Below are 16,192 nucleotides of genomic sequence, written 5' to 3'. Positions count from 1 at the left end.
ACCACAAAAATGGTGTTAAATCCTTCCGAAACAGGCAATTCCACAATAAAATCCATGGCAATTGAAAACCAGGGTCTTGGAGGCACTGGTAGAGGATCTAAGAGTCCCCATGGCTTCAATCTAGATCCTTTGGCACAACAATAGGTTCTACAGGTTCTCACGTACTCTTTACAATCCTTCCTTAGATTAGGCCACCAAAAGGAACGTTGCACCAGCTCCTGAGTCTTGGATACCCCAAAATGACCTGCCAGTTGATGATCATGACACAGTTTTAACACTGATGTGCGAAGATCTTGAGGAATAAAGATTTTATCTTCATGATACCATAGACCATCCTTGAACATTAGAAATGACTCATCTGTATCAGAAAGCCCGAATTTACTCTGCTGAATTTGCTTGACCAGATCAGGTTGTATAATCAGGAAATTATGACTTGACAGAATTGTATCTGGACAAACTGGTGACACTTCCTCCTCCGGAAACATCCGAGATAAGGCATCTGGTTTGATGTTCTTTGACCCAGGTCGATATGTTATGTGGAAAGAGAATCTAGAAAAAAAAGTGCCCATCTTGCTTGTCTGGGGTTCAGTCTCTTAGCAGTCTTTAGATACTCAAGATTTTGATGATCCGTGTAGATCAAAATAGGGTGACTTGCACCTTCCAGTAAGTACCTCCATTCCTCTAAAGCGTTCTTAATTGCCAACAATTCTCTATCCCCGACATCATAATTCCTCTCAGCAGGAGTCAGTTTCCTAGAGAAATATGCCACTGGATGTAGCAGGAATTTCACCCCTTGTCTCTGAGATAGAACTGCTCCCACCGCCATTTCAGATGCATCCACTTCCAATAAATAAGGCAAGGCAGGGTCAGGGTGTCTAAGAATGGGAGCAGTTGTAAACAATTCCTTGAGTCTTTCAAAAGAGGCTTGCGCTTCAGTACTCCAGACAAATCGTTCTTGCTGACGAGTAAGTTGAGTGATAGGTAAGATTATTGCTGAAAATGTTTGATGAACCTGCGGTAAAAATTTGCAAAACCGATAAACCGTTGAACTGCCTTCTTGTTCGTAGGAGGTGGCCAATCGATGATTGCCTGAATCTTTTGTGGATCCATGGTAAATCCTTCTGCAGAGATGATAAGACCCAAGAACTGAATTGATTCTTTTTCAAACTCGCATTTTTCTGCCTTTACATAAAGTTTATGCAACCTAAGCCGAGACAGAACTTGACCTACTTGAGAGCGATGAATCTCCACTGAAGGCGAGAATACAAGGATGTCATCCAAGTAGACGATAATGAAATGATCCAAGAAGTCCTTAAGAACATCGTTAATGAAGTGTTGGAAGGTAGCTGAGGCATTACATAGCCCAAATGGCATGACCCGATATTCGAAGTGACCAAATCTAGACCTGAAGGCTGTCTTCCATTCGTCCCCAGCCCTTATTCTTATTAAATTGTATGCACCTCTAAGATCTAATTTGGTAAAGATTTTGGCTTCTCTTAATTTTTGAAACAGCTCAGGGACCAAAGGTAACGGGTATCGATTCTTGATTGTGATCTTGTTTAATTCACGATAATCGATGCATGGACGAAGAGTCTTGTCCTTCTTTTCTACAAAGAAAATCCCCGCACCCGCCGGGGAAGTGGATGGTTGTATAAATCCTTTTTTGAGATTTTCTTCTATATATTGTCTTAAGGTTTCTTGTTCAGGATCAGAAAGGGGAAACATACGACCAAAAAGAATTGGTGCTCCAGGATGTAGGTCAATTGGACAGTCGTAAGGACGATGTGGGGGTAGCTGATCAGCCCCCTTTTTATCGAAAACATCGAGATACTTATGATATTGGACTGGGATGACTTCTTGCAATGAGGAGGTGCATAATAATGATCCTGTTGGAGCAGGTACATGACATTGTCTGCAATAACTGGACTCAAATGACACAGAACCAGATGACCAATTGATGATGGGATTATGTGCCTGAAGCCAAGGTAGTCCTAGGATAACAGGGTATACTGGGGAGGATACTAGGTCAAACTTTAAAAGCTCCTGATGATCCTGGTTAATGCTGGTAAGGATGGGTAAGGATTCAACTGTAACAGGACCTGAGCTTATGCCGGAACCATCAGCAAGATGGATAAACAATGGCTCCTTGCGAGGTTGTGTCGGAAATTGGTGAGTAGTAGCATATGTAATGTCCAAAAAGCAACTGCAGGCTCCAGAATCTATGATGGCGTGTGCATTAAGGATTCTTCCTGGGAGCTGGAAAGAAACAGGTATAGACAAAAGATTAGTAAAAGCTACCGTAGGCTGGGTTGGAGAAGCTCTGATGAAAATTTCCTTACCGGAAGGTCAGACAGGGCAAGCTCTAAGGAAGTGACCAGAAGCTCCACAATACAGGCATAGGTTGCATTGACGGCGTCTCATTCTCTCTTCAGCAGATAAAGATGGGCGGATAAGACCTAATTGCATCGGTTCAGGCTGATCAGAAGCTGATGCTGTTGCAGGAGCCGGAGTTACAGAAGATGGAAACCATAGAGGCCGGGCGGTGTTTTTCCTTTCCAGAAGACGCTCTCGAAAGCGGCGATCCAGCTGGATAGCCGCCTTGACCAATTCCTCCAGAGTATCAGGGACTCCTATTCTTGCCAACTCATCCTTGAGTTGGTCTGACAACCCCATACGGTATTGGAACTTTAAGGCAGACTCGTTCCAATCCGTGTCCGCGGCCCAGCTTCTAAACTCCGAGGTGTACTCCTCCACCGGTCTGCGTCCTTGACGTAAATTTTGTAAGGAACACTCAGCAGTAGCAATACGTTGCGGATCGTCATATAATATCGCCATAGCTTCAAAGAGTGATTGTACAGAGGCAAGAGTCTGATGTTTTTGCTCCATCAAATGATGAGCCCATGATTGGGGTTCCCCTTGAAGTAATGATATAATAAATCCCACCTTTGTTTCTTCATTGGCGAAGGTCCTTGGTTGCAGAGCAAAGTAAAGTTGACAGGAGTTCCGAAAGGTACGGAATTTAGTGCGGTCACCAGAAAATCGATCAGGCAGTGGTACTCGGGGTTCAGGAGCTGGTGGCAAAACTGGAACTGAAGCTGGAGTAGGCGGAACTGGCTCTGAGGCCACAGGAGCAGAATGGCTAGGGGTGACTGCAGCTGAACCATCACTGTTAGCAAGTGTGTTGATACGTCCTTCTAGTCGAACATGTCCGGCCTGTAGTTCTTTGAAAGCATCAGTTAAAGTAGCCATTTGGGTGCAAAGAGTGCTCAGAACATTCGCTACCTCAGCGGTCTCCATTTGGCTGTAGTATTTTGTAAGGTACCTTGAGGGTTGGAGACCGATGTGCTGGAGGTAGCAGCTCTTGCAACTTACCAACGGGAAACCCTGGAGTGGAAACAGGAATCTCCAGTTGGCACGGGGCAGGAGCGCTTGCAGGAAGTCACTGTAGCGCTCCCACAGGTTGAGTCTGGTACTGCAATGACTCAAACACCAGGTAGACTTGGGGACTGAAGCAGATCCAGGAACGGGCACAGGTCTGGCAGCAAAGCGGATACTCAAACAGGCGGTGGTCGGCAGCAGAGAGGGTAGTCGTACTTGGCAGAGGTCGGCAACAGAGCGGGTAATCAGACAGGCAGTGGTCGGCAACAGAGAGGGTAGTCGTACTTGGCAAAGGTCGGCAACAGAGCGGGTAGTCAGACGAGCCAGGTTCAGTAACATCAGATCAGGGCAGAGCTTAGTCAGCACACGGGAACACACACACTCACAGAACTTGCTGCAATACTACAGCAACCAGAGTGTGGTGGTCGCCAGGCTTAAATAGGCCGTTTGGGCGTGCCCAGCGTAACGTACGACGCGCGTGCGCAGAAGCGCACGGTGCCACGCAACGCCCACGTCAGAACAACATGTACAAACAGACGCCCCACGCGCGCGCGTGCACGCGGCACTCACAACAACGCCTTCCAGCGCCATTGCCTGCGCCGCCCGACGCGACGCGCATGAGCGCACCACGCCAGGCCGCCGATTATGGAGACCGGCCGAGATGCCCCCGGACGCCTGCCGACATCCGTGCGTGCCAGCCACCTCGCCTGGACAGGTAACTGACCGTGATATACATGCTAGAATTTCAGCAGAGGCGGTTGTTATCTGATAGATAGATAGATAGATAGATAGATAGATCTTCTAATAATTACAAAAAGCTAAGCAGTCCAGTGTAAATAAATAAATAAACAGAGAAAAAAAATATAGACATACAGAAGCATCCTGTTTGAAGAAATCCACTTTTTAAGTGACTAGATTACTAAATTGAGAACAGTACTTTAGATAAAGTTTTGAATTAGAATAATACAATTTTTGTCTTGAAATATTCAGACAGTAAGCATTTTGGTGTAAATCCTTCAGACTCCCTCTCTATGCAGTACAATGGTGTACAGTCACCGTCTTATTTTATGGTATAGGGGAAAGGGCTGTAGGAATGAGTAAGTGTAAGAAATAGGGTCATTGGTGGCTGGATTTTTGCAAGTGATGTTTTCATTCCAAGCAATGTTTGTGACAACTGAGCCTGCATACACTGTATGTCCTCCACATGTATTAATAACCTCTGGCATTTAGAAGTTCTCCTTACCACACACAGAGCTTTGACAAGAGGCCAGCAGGTGTTTACTTTTTAATAGCTGAGAGCAGGGGAAATGGCTTCATTCAAATCTCAAGTCCAGGGGCGTAACTAGAAATCACTGGGCCCCACTTGCAAAACTTTGGATCCCCCCACTACCCCCTTATCTCTCTAAAAAACTAATTGAAAAGGCAGGGCAGGCAGGACATAGTAATAAAAGATACTTACAATATAGGTTGCCTGGCAGGGCCGCCTTCAGGGCATCACAGCAGGGGGGACTGCTGTATGGGGCCAAAGTGAATCTGGGGCCCGGCAAACAGTGCCACACATGGTGAGAGGTGCTGGGAGGCTCATCCAGGAGTCACCTTAGTTAGTGATTAAAGTAAACTTGAGAAAAATGGGAGAAAATGATTTTTACTTACCTGGGGCTCCTTGCAGCCCCCTGCAGTCCATCAGTTCCCTCAATACCCTTCCAGTCTGATCCGTTGGGCTCCTGTGAAGTCCACACAATCAAGCAGGGTTGAGGGGCACTGCGCAATCACTGTTCTGGATCGGGTGACTTCAGGTTAGTAAAAAAGGGCGCACAGGTATAGTGGACAAAAAGGGCGCCGCCATAGATTGCAATGCAAAATATCGGGTATTCGGCGCCTGATAGGAAAAAAGGGCGCCCGAGAAATAGCGGTTACAGGGATCGCGTTAACAAAAGTTTTCGTTTACAAAATAAGGTTTATAACAAATATCGTTTACAAGTTCGTTTTGAGTTTGTGTTATACTTATTTTTTCGTTTTTAAATTTCGCTTCTATCAGTTTTAACTTATTTTTTAGTTTTAAAATTTCGGTTACAAAAGTATAACAACTAAATTTTCGTTTACACTTCTTTGATCATTTAACAATTTGTTTTCATATGTATAATGCTTAAATACTGTTTTCAACCTTATTGTATTAGAAATACATTGCTTTTGGTATTCACTTTGTTTTTACACTTATAATGCGTTGATTATAGTTACTAAAATATCGCTTTTAATATTACTGTTATTTTAAGATTTCTAATGCGTACATGATTGTAAGGCTATCTATTGTATTGTATATATTTATATATACTTTTCTCTATTTATAATATTAATGTATATGTGATTTAAGGCTATTTTAAGGCTATTTATTCTATTACAAATATATAAATTAATTTATTCAAGTTATTTCTAGAGAAGATAAATTATTTTATTTATGTTATTTGTAGAGAAGTATTTTAAGGATTAAATATATTATTTTTTATATGTGTTAAGGCATTACCAGGGGGGGCTTAGGGTTAGGGATAGGTACACGGAGGGTTAGGTATAGTTACAGTATAATATACGCAACCAGGGGGTGGTTAGGGTTAGGCACCACCAAGGGGGGGTCTTAGGTTTAGGCACCACCAGCGGGGTCTTAAGGTTAGGCACCACCAGGGGGGGTCTTAGGGTTAGGCACCACCAGGGGGGTCTTAGGGTTAGGCACCACCAGGGGGGTCTTAGGGTTAGGCACCACCAGGGGGGTCTTAAGGTTAGGCACCACCAGGGGGGTCTTAGGGTTAGGCACCACCAGGGGGGGTCTTAGGGTCAGGCACCACCAGTGGGGTCTTAGGGTTAGGCACCACCAGGGGGTCTTAGGGTTAGGGATAGGTACAGGGAGGGCTCTGTGTGAGAGTAAGGTTAAGTATAGTTACAGCACAATATATGTAATATATACAATTTATTAAATTATGTATATTTAAACAAAGAGGGGGTCTAGGGGTTAGGGATAGGGATAGGGAAAGATCTGTGTGAGCCTACAGTTAGGTATAATTACAGTAAAATATCTGTAAAACCTACTATTGCATTGCTATGCTTAATACAAGTGTAAATATCGTTTTTGTTATAGACGCAATTTGACGGTTTTTCCAAAATTCGTTTGTTGTTATAGACGGTATTTTGCCATTTCATTTCCGTTTATTTAACCTAAATTTAAAATTTCATTTATAACCTCTTAAACAAAAAATATGGTTTTGCATTAAAACTTACAATTTCGGCTATACCCCGCGCCCTTTTTTCCAGGCGCCCTTTTTTGATACACGCCGGGTGCCTCCTCCATCATGCTTCCATAGCTGTGAACGTTCTGTGCAGGCGCAGTTACAGTCTTAACAAGCTGAGCTAAGGCCTGCTTCACATTACATTTTAAAGCCAAGCAGATCCGGTCTCCGCTTCACCGGATCCGGATGGCTTAGTGCACACTGGCAAACGGATCCGTGAAAACAGATCTGATCATCGATCGGATCGGCTTTCACTCCGTTTGCGAGGTGAGGGAGGGTGCAGCAGCCGGGCGGGTGGGTGAGTGAGGGTTAAAACATACCTATTTGTCTTAGGAAGCTGGTGGTATAGAGCAGTGTTCCCCAACCCTGTCCTCAAGGCCCACCAACAGTGCATGTTTTGTGGAAATCCACACAGGTAGTTAATCAGCTCTGCTGAGACACTAATTACCTCAACTGTGCATGTTTGTGGTTTTCTGCTAAACATGTAGTGTTGGTGGGCCTTGAGGACAGGGTTGGGGAACTCTGGGGGTTTCAGGCTTCCTTCTTCCGCATCATGTGACTACACGATGCAGAAGTAGACAAAAGCCTGAAACCCTCTATACCGCCGACTTCCTAAGACGAATAGGTATGTTTTAACCCTTACTCACCCACCCGCCCGGCTGCTGCACCCTCCCTCACCCCCCCACCCACCCACTCACTAGGGTTCGCATTCCCCCCCCCCCCCCCCTCACTAGTGTAAAGAAATGTTCCGTTCCCCATTGCCCCCAATTCATTTCCGGTCCGCTGGGCACAACGGTCCGGAAAAATAGGTCCTGCAGCATTTTTCCGTTGAGCGGAACGTATTTATTTATTTATTATTTATTTATTAGTATTTATATAGCGCCGAACATATTCCGCAGCGCTGTACAGAGTATATTGTCTTGTCACTAACTGTCCTTCAGAGGGGCTCACAATCTAGTCCCTACCACAGTCATATGTCTTTTGTATGTATCGTGTTGCATGTATCATAGTCTATGGACAATTTAGGGGGAAGCCAATTAACTTATCTGTATGTTTTTGGGATGTGGGAGGAAATCGGAGTGCCTGGAAGAAACCCACGCAGACACGGGGAGAACATACAAACTCCTTGCAGATGTTGACCTGGCTCAGATTCGAACCGGGGACCCAGCGCTGCAAGGCGAGAGCGCTAACCACTATGCCACCGTGCTGCTGCAACGGTGGCAAAGTGGTTAGCACAACGGATCCGTTCAAGCGGATGGATGTGAATGGATCCATAGGTTAACATTGGATCTGTTTGCATGTGTTCCGTTTGTACAGTATACGTTCCGCTTCAGGTCCATAAAAAACCCCAATGTGAACCGGGCCTTACACAGAATACTCCCAGCCATGGGAGCGCGTGAAAAGCAGACACACAGACGTTAGTGTGTTGAGGCCTTCAAAGATTGTGATGTGCAATGTGAGTGGAGTGGCCCAGTAAGTTTGCCCAGTACGGGGCCCATAGATTTCTGATGGCAGCCCTGTAGCCTGGTATAGGTGCCCCCAGTATAAGTTAGCCAGGTATAAGTGTGCCCAGTATAGGTTAGCCATATATAGGTGCCCCCTGTATAGGTAACCAGGTGTAGGTGGCCTCAGTATAGGTAGCCACATATAGCTGCCCCAGTATAGACTGGCCAACTATAGGTGCCCCCATTATAGGTTAGCCAGGTATAGGTGCCCCCAGTATAGGTAGCCTGTAGGGGGGAGCAGTGGGCACACACATTGTCTCTATGCTTTTTTTCTAACGGATGCAGCCCAGTATGACTTATAGCAGCAATTCTGACTGGCTTGTTAAAGTTAGCCCAGTAGACAGGAGAGTCATTGGATTCCACAAGATCCGAGGCACTGCTGGGTACCATTGAACAGGTACTTGTATGGTGTGTGCAGTGGCAAAAAGTGGATGGGTTCATGACCATTATTGTGATTGGCTCGATGCCCCCTTCTTACTCAGAAAAACTTTTGACATGCCCCCTTTCCTAAAAAAAATAAATAAGGCTCTCCAATAGCCATACATAATAAAATGGTAGTGTATGTACTGTCATCCACAATAACCACTATGGTATCTTATCTTAATTAAGCATCATGTCCCCCAAACAATATAATTAGGCAGCATATCTCATCACACAAAAATAATAGTGTTGACATGTTCAACGTGTTTGAATTCAGAACTTTGTTCAGAATTCTCTGGATCAGAACCAGAAACTTTACACATGCAGACTGCAGCAGGGGGTCTTTACGCATTTGGACCGGCTAGAGGTGGCAACAAAGAGGAGACTCCGAATGTGTAAAGTTTCTGGTTCTGATTCAGAAGAAGTGATGTCATTTGTAGCCTCACCGGGGAACAGTTTAGATAGAAACAAGCAAAAGATTTCGATTTTCATCAAACAAATATCTACTAAAGCAGCCAGAGATAAATACGGCAGAGTGAATACGTAAGGGAGTCTATTAATTTGCTACTGAATAATGATTTTTTTTTGCTTTACATGGAATTTCAAATCTCTTTAATACTAAAAATCATATTCTAAATGATGTAAGATAATTTACAATTGGTAAAGGTAAGTCAAATGTTGCCATATTCTAACACAGTGGTCCTCAAACTACGACCCGCGGGCCGAATGCGGCCCGCCGAGGCTTTTTCACTGGCCCCAAAACACAAAATATATAACTTATAGATGTGGCCCACTGCACTTTTAAATATTGGCGGCCCGCATATAGAATATCAGTGCTCGCACCACCCATCCACATACTGTAGAAGCCAATGAGCAGTCATTTGCTGTCTTCCAATCCAATTCTGCATCAGGTGACACTGCTGTCCAAGTGGACGGCAGATTGTCACCTGGGTATGCTTCACTGTCTGGTGCACAAAGACGTTCTTCAGGCAGCGCATGAATGAATGGCTGCTGCTTGGAGTTCTCCTCCGGGCATGATTGGGGGAAATCAACACCTAGATTCAATGTAATGTTTTTCAACATCATTTTATTTATGTTCTGGTGTTCTGACCCCCCAGCAGTCTGAAGTATGTTGAGCTGGCCCTTGACCAAAAGCGTTTGGGAACCTGTAATGCACGGGAAGACAGCTGTTTGTCCATTCTTTAGGTCTGAATGTTGCAGGTCTCTGGAAAAGAGACCTATCTTCGCTTTGCAAGTTTCAAAGTTGCTCTGCTGAGGAATTTGCATACACTTGTCATGCAAATTGCCTAGCTGCCTCCTTTGAAGGCTTGCAGTATAAATACCATGTTCTCCCAGAATCCCTGGCTAGTCATGAAGGTTTGTTCCTGCTAACTCTCATAGAGTATCAGCCTTGCTTGTTTGCTAAAGATTATCTTAGACTAATTCCTGGGGACTGCACTAGGCATCCCTTCTAGTGCAGGCAGGTTGTATTATCTGTATTGCCTTGTTCTGTCTCTCTGTCTCGATTGTCTTGTCGCCAGTGACGGTCGACAGGAAATCGTTCTGTCTGTCTGGGAGTGTAGGCCAGAGCTGCGGTTGCTATGGCTGCTCTATCTGTGTGGATTGCACTCGCCCTAGTGGTAGTGGCAGTGCTTCCTTCTGTATTCTGCCTTAGGGGTGCTAACCAGAGCAGTGGTTGCAACTGGTAGCCCCATCTGTTTGTCTGTTTGGATCGCATCCGCTCTAGCGGTAGCAGCGGTGGTTCCTTCTGTATTCTGCCTTAGGGGTGCTAGCCAGAGCAGAGGTTGCTACTGGTAGCCCTATCTGTCTGTCTTGTCTGAAACGAACGCTTGCTGTAGGCTCGGTGAGGTAACCGTTTAGCGTTCTCTATTTCGTGTTTATGTTTCATTGGTTAGTTAGGGTGGCACGCTTATCACTGGGCGCCAAATGCGCGGTGATTGTGCTTAAACGCGTTCGCTGTTGCGAATGAGTGCGGTGTTCGCGTTTAGCTAGTGTTTGTTATTTTCTTTGATGTCCTGATTGTTCTTGCTTGCTGTGCCTTTTGCTACTCTCGTGTTCTGTCCTGCTCGGTCTTATGTCGCTTTTGGCCATCGCCACTCTTGCGATTGCGTTCTTACTTTTTTTCTGCTGATGTGTGCTCACCGTCGCTGGGTGGCGACTAGATTGGTGAACACACATTCATTCTGTCTCTGTGCTCTCTCTTTAAGAGCTATCCAGCCCTACATTGCTTCAACTCGAGCAATTCCCATCTGGCATCTGTGGCAGTACGGAGGCTGTGTTCGTCTGTACTCCACAGCTCCATCTGCCGGTGGGAATCTCTCTCTACAGGTGCATAGCACCATAGTTGGGTTCTCTCTAATAACACGCTTGTGGAGGATTTCCGTAGTGTCGGCGCGCATCCTGTGCGCTGACCACGGAAATAATTCCGCAATCGTTACAGGACCCCTGTAGCAGATATGTGTGGCACCAGGGCAGAGTAGGACTAGTGAGAAACTTGGAAAACCCGCCTCTGAGCAAACAGTGACCCTGTAATCAAGGCTGGATTTATACTATTTTTTCCCTTAGGCCAAGTATATTGGGGCTCACCTTCCAAGTGCATCAGCGCCCCTCCCACTCCATGTGCTGTACCCTCTTCCAAGTGTATAATTTTATGTACTGCAGGCCCTCTCTTTCTTGCACATATCAGCTTCCCTTTTTATGTATGTGTTGCTCCCCATTTGCAACCTTTTCTTTCATATGTAGCAACCCCTTTTTCATGTCCAGGTGCCACCTTGGGCTGCAGCCACCCAAGGCCCGTGCCTTGCAAGCCTTTCCTGAAATCTGTCCCTGCCTGTCATTCATATGAGGTTCTTCCTAAGAACGGAAATAGATAGTTACAGCTGCTTTGCTGAAGGTGGATTTCTCCTGCTTCCACCAGCCTAATGTGAGACTGTCTGGCCCTCAGCATAAGAAATCTGGTCCCTTCCAAGCAATGCCACTGCAAGCTATACTTTGTTTCATGTGAAATAAACAGGCCTGCTGTATGCCCACAGCTACAGTAACAGCTACAAAACCACCATAAAATGCTCTATAGATCAAAAAAGATAGCTAGAATGTATAGCCATCAATACAAGAAGAGAGCTATCTTGTCCCCAATGGTTGTTTCCTGAAAAACATTCCCCTGCCTTTCTTATACAGCCAGGAATGTCTTCCGAAGGCAAAACGCCCTTCTGGCAGGAAAGCGATGTGCTGATCTTCCAGTTTGTACCGTACACACATAATTATTTCCTTTTGTATGTCTGCAAGACTTTTACAGCCAGCAGTCATTCTGGTTAAATGACATAATACATAGAAAAATATGCCCGGCGCCCAGTTGTGTAAAAACAGAAGCTTTGTTACATGAAGCACAGCAGATCACATTGGTACATGTGATGCCTCTGCATCCCAAGATGTGAGCAGCGCATAGAAATCCCAAAGGCTTTTCCCTTCTTAGTGTTTCCATTGAGGTCCCTCCACAGAAGCACAGATAAGCATTGCAAAATAGCAAACATTTTCTTCTGCAGTTGGGATTAAAGGTGAAAATATTCTCTTCTGAATCCAATGTTCAGTGCTATATAACAAGAAGGCTATGAAAAAAATATACATGTATTGACCTTTATTCACACACTCACGCACACCCTCCATTTTACCGCAACAGCTACATATTTACAATAGGTACTGATACAGTTTGCATTTAAGGAAGAGAGAAACATCACAGATGAAAACTAGAGTTAAAGAGGAATGGGAATATGTATTTTTTTTTAAAAATAAAGTTGATTTAGTTAAGACTTAATTCAGGCACCACCCTCCCCCCCCCCCCAAAAAAAATATTTCAAAATAAAGGGGGTAAAAATGCCCAACTATCTCCTGGAACACATGTAAGGTCTCTTTTCCACGAACATCTGACAGGCGGTGCATTCACTGCCTGTTAACTGTTCCCGTCCACCGGCCAGGCTCTTGCTATCACTCAGCACGTGCTTGCAGACTGCCCCCACCCCCCCATGGAGTTGCATCTGTGCTCAGACATAATGTGAGACATGCTCAGATGTGACATGAGACTTTTTTCATAGTTACTCCGTCGTGTGTCAGCGCTTGACACGTGTGGTGTTACATCCGCTGCCATTTGGCTGCATTTTAATTGTACCCGAATGGCAGACGACAGACAGAAGGCTCAGTACAGATGTCCATGGAAAAGAGGCCTAAAGCAGCCAATGTTAATTGGATTTTTTAAGTTTAACCACCCTGGCGTTCTATTAAGATCGCCAGGGTGGCTGCACAGCAGTATTTCTTTATTCTTTTTTTAAATCATGTAGCTAGCGCTAGCTACATGATTACCCCCCTCCCTGCGGCATCCCTCCCACCCCTCCTATAGCCGCCGGCGATCAAGCCCATCCGGAAATCCCATTCTGAACGGGATTTCTTTTAGGGCTTCCCCCGTCGCCATGGCGACGATCGCGATGACGTCATCAACGTCGTGACATCACAGGGAGTCCCGATCCACCCCTCGGCGCCGCCTGGCACTGATTGGCCAGGCTGCGCAGGGGGTCTCGGGGGAGGGTCCTGTTACGCGGTGGGTAGCGGCGCATCAGCGGCGAGCAGCGGCGATCGTGTACAACACGCAGCTAGCAAAGTGCTAGCTGCGTGTTTTAAAAAAAACAATTGTGCAAATCGGCCCAGTAGGGCCGGAGCGGTGCACAGCAGCGGTCATGGACGAGCTGAGCTCGTCCATACCGCCAAGAAGGTTAATAAGAATATAATGTTTTGTTTTGTTTTTCATTTGTTAATACGTTAATAATGCTATGGGAAAAATAAAATCCAAAACCATTAAAACACTATGGGCTTGATTTACTAACCAGCTGTAAGTATTAGCGCCGGAGTGAAAAGCCACTTAGTGCCCGAAATGTAGCTTTCCGGGCACTAATTGCCGCGCAAAGCTACATTGCGCACAGCCCAGTGCAGTGCGTGCGCAGTCGGTAATAGTGCGCGGTGCGATGAGAACGTCGCACCCGCTTCCCTGTAAAAATGTGCGCTGCTTCCGGGGCACCCGATGTGCCGTTTTCATCACTTGCAGGGCAGCGGGTGCGACGTTATCGTTATCGTCGCACCACGCACTATTACCAGCTGCGCACGCACTGCTCTGGGCTCTGCGTGATGTGTGGGCGCAAACCACTTAACTCCGTGGTTTGCGCCCGCTAGGTCTTAAAGCACACTAACCAGCTTAGCGCTGGTTAGTGAATTAAGGCCTATATGGCCACAATGGCCCTCTGTTCTCAAGAATCCTTTTTCTGCTCAAACTAAAACAAGTTCAACATGTTTGATCATTAAAAGGATAATTAAAATAACAATAAAATAAATGTTCATGAAGAGATCATCCCACATTTTCTGCTGATTCTGTAATTGTTGTCATAAATCCATACTTTCCTTCTGCACATGTGCCAAGCAATATTAAGTCTAGTTCTGCATTGCAATGCTGCATCTCCCCCATGCTACCTAAGTAAGTGTAATAGGGAGAATTTATATCTGATCTCTCTTTCTTCACCCTGATTTACGTTCTTAAATGTATCATATGGCAACATATTTAGCTTACCAAAAAACTTTATTGCACAAGAAAACAAATACACATTGTAGAAAATGGGTTATAAAAAAAACCCTATCAACATAATACAGCAGTGTCATACAGTTGTTAGAGTAAACCAATGACAGAACACACATCAGTTAGTATGTATAACTGAGCATAAAGTGGAAAGGTTTTCTCAACCAGCATTAGAAAAATTCTGCAATGTCAAACAGTATAACAATAAAACATAACTGGAATCCATGAACATCATATTAAAAGCCTAAGCAATCTACCTGAACTCACCAACTAGGTTACTGCAAACGAAACCTTACTTATACTCAGTCCATTCCTGACAATCAAATAAGAATTTAGAAAAGGTATTTGATATAGTATGGGCCAGTTTATTAGTTTCCATCATGTCAACTCTCTGCTCAAACTGAGAAATGGGAACCTTGGAAGATTTAAAGAGACACTGAAGCGAGAATAAATCTCGCTTCAGTGCTTATATTCAGCAGGGGCATCTGTGCCCCTGCTAAAACGCTGCTATCCCGCGGCCGAACGGGGGTCCCTTCACCCCCAAACCCCCCCCTGCAAAATCAACAACCAACTTGGTCGCAGATTTTACTGCTCTTCAGGCAGGGCTAACGGCTGCAGCCCTGCCTCTCAGCGCCGTCTATCAGCGGCGCATCACCGCCTCTCCCCCGCCCCTCTCAGTGAAGGAAGACTGAGAGGGGCGGGGGAGAGGCGGAGATACGCGCTGACAGACGCGTGTGAGGCAGGGCTGCGGCCATTAGCCCTGCCTGAATGCGGAAGTGATCCCCCGCTGCACGGAGGGGATTTAGTAGGTAAGGGACCCCCGTTTAGCGGCGCGACAGCGGCGGTTTAGCAGAATATAAGCACTGAAGCGAGATTTATTCTCGCTTCAGTGTCTCTTTAAGGTGGCCACTAACGGTCCAATTTTTAGTGAAAAATCGTTCGAGCGATCAGAAATTCTGATCGGATTGGTTGTAAATAATCTCAGTTGATGGGCACAATCAATAACAAACGATTATTAAAAAATCGGCCGATTGAATTTTCGTCTAACCAAAATTTGGATTTTCTTGTTGGTCGTGATAGATAGGAAGCAATGATTGGTTAGTTGATGGTGTAGTTAACGATTTTTCGTCCGATCAGAATTTCTGATCGCTCAAACGATTTTTCACTAGAAATTGGACCGTTAGTGGCCACCTTTAGGTCCCCACTAAACCTTATAGTACACTAGACCTTACAAAAACAGAGAGAGGTATACCAATATATACCAATGCAAAAATACTTTTACAGGGGTCTCCTTGATACAAGTTGATCTGGAGGATCTTTGAATTTGTTGGAAAATGTTGAGCCACTGGTTTTCCAAGAGCGTCGCCCCTAAATATGACTCCCATGCAACCATAGAACTAGTATTGAAAGGGGACAAATGGGTATTTAACAACTAATTTCATATTGAAATTGCACCCTTCGCTCTAGGAGTTTCTATACCAGATGGCGGCATCTTTAATGCTGGCAAGGTGCATCATTGTGGCATGTTTGTTGTTGCAAAAACATCTGGTCTCCCAGAGTGCTCTGGGGCAAAATGCTGTGACATCGTCACAGAGGCGCTCGGCCATGCTATAGACCTGATATTGTGTTCTCCAAACCTATTGCCTGATGAAGCGGGATAGTGACCCATGAAACGCGTTGCATACTTGGAGCTTCTTAATAAATGTTACTGTAATTTATAGTAACATCTCATTGTCCGGTTCTTTTCCTCATGAGGGAGGTGAGTCCACCAACTTCCCCCTTTCAAACGGATTTTAACTATTTTATTCTTGTTGACGCCTCTGTTTTTCACCTATTTGCAATTGATCATAGCCTAGGCTGAGCATCATTGGGAGGGCAAGGTTAGATGCCAATATACAGTAATACATACTGTATATGTAAATAAACAAAAATATATTTCTATATCCTGAAACACATGACAATTGATTTAAAGTCATTTTGTG

The 16,192-nt window shown here is 45.1% G+C and overlaps 1 protein-coding gene across 3 annotated transcripts in view; it reads left to right on the top strand.

Moving 5' to 3' along the window:
* The window catches only part of CCDC122 (coiled-coil domain containing 122), a 108,728-nt gene that overhangs the window by 21,712 nt on the left and 70,824 nt on the right, over positions 1-16,192 (top strand). The window lies entirely within an intron of this gene.

Source organism: Hyperolius riggenbachi, chromosome 2, assembly GCF_040937935.1.
Source record: "Hyperolius riggenbachi isolate aHypRig1 chromosome 2, aHypRig1.pri, whole genome shotgun sequence".
Lineage (NCBI taxonomy): Eukaryota > Metazoa > Chordata > Amphibia > Anura > Hyperoliidae > Hyperolius > Hyperolius riggenbachi.
This window is presented reverse-complemented; position numbering and strand designations above follow the sequence as displayed.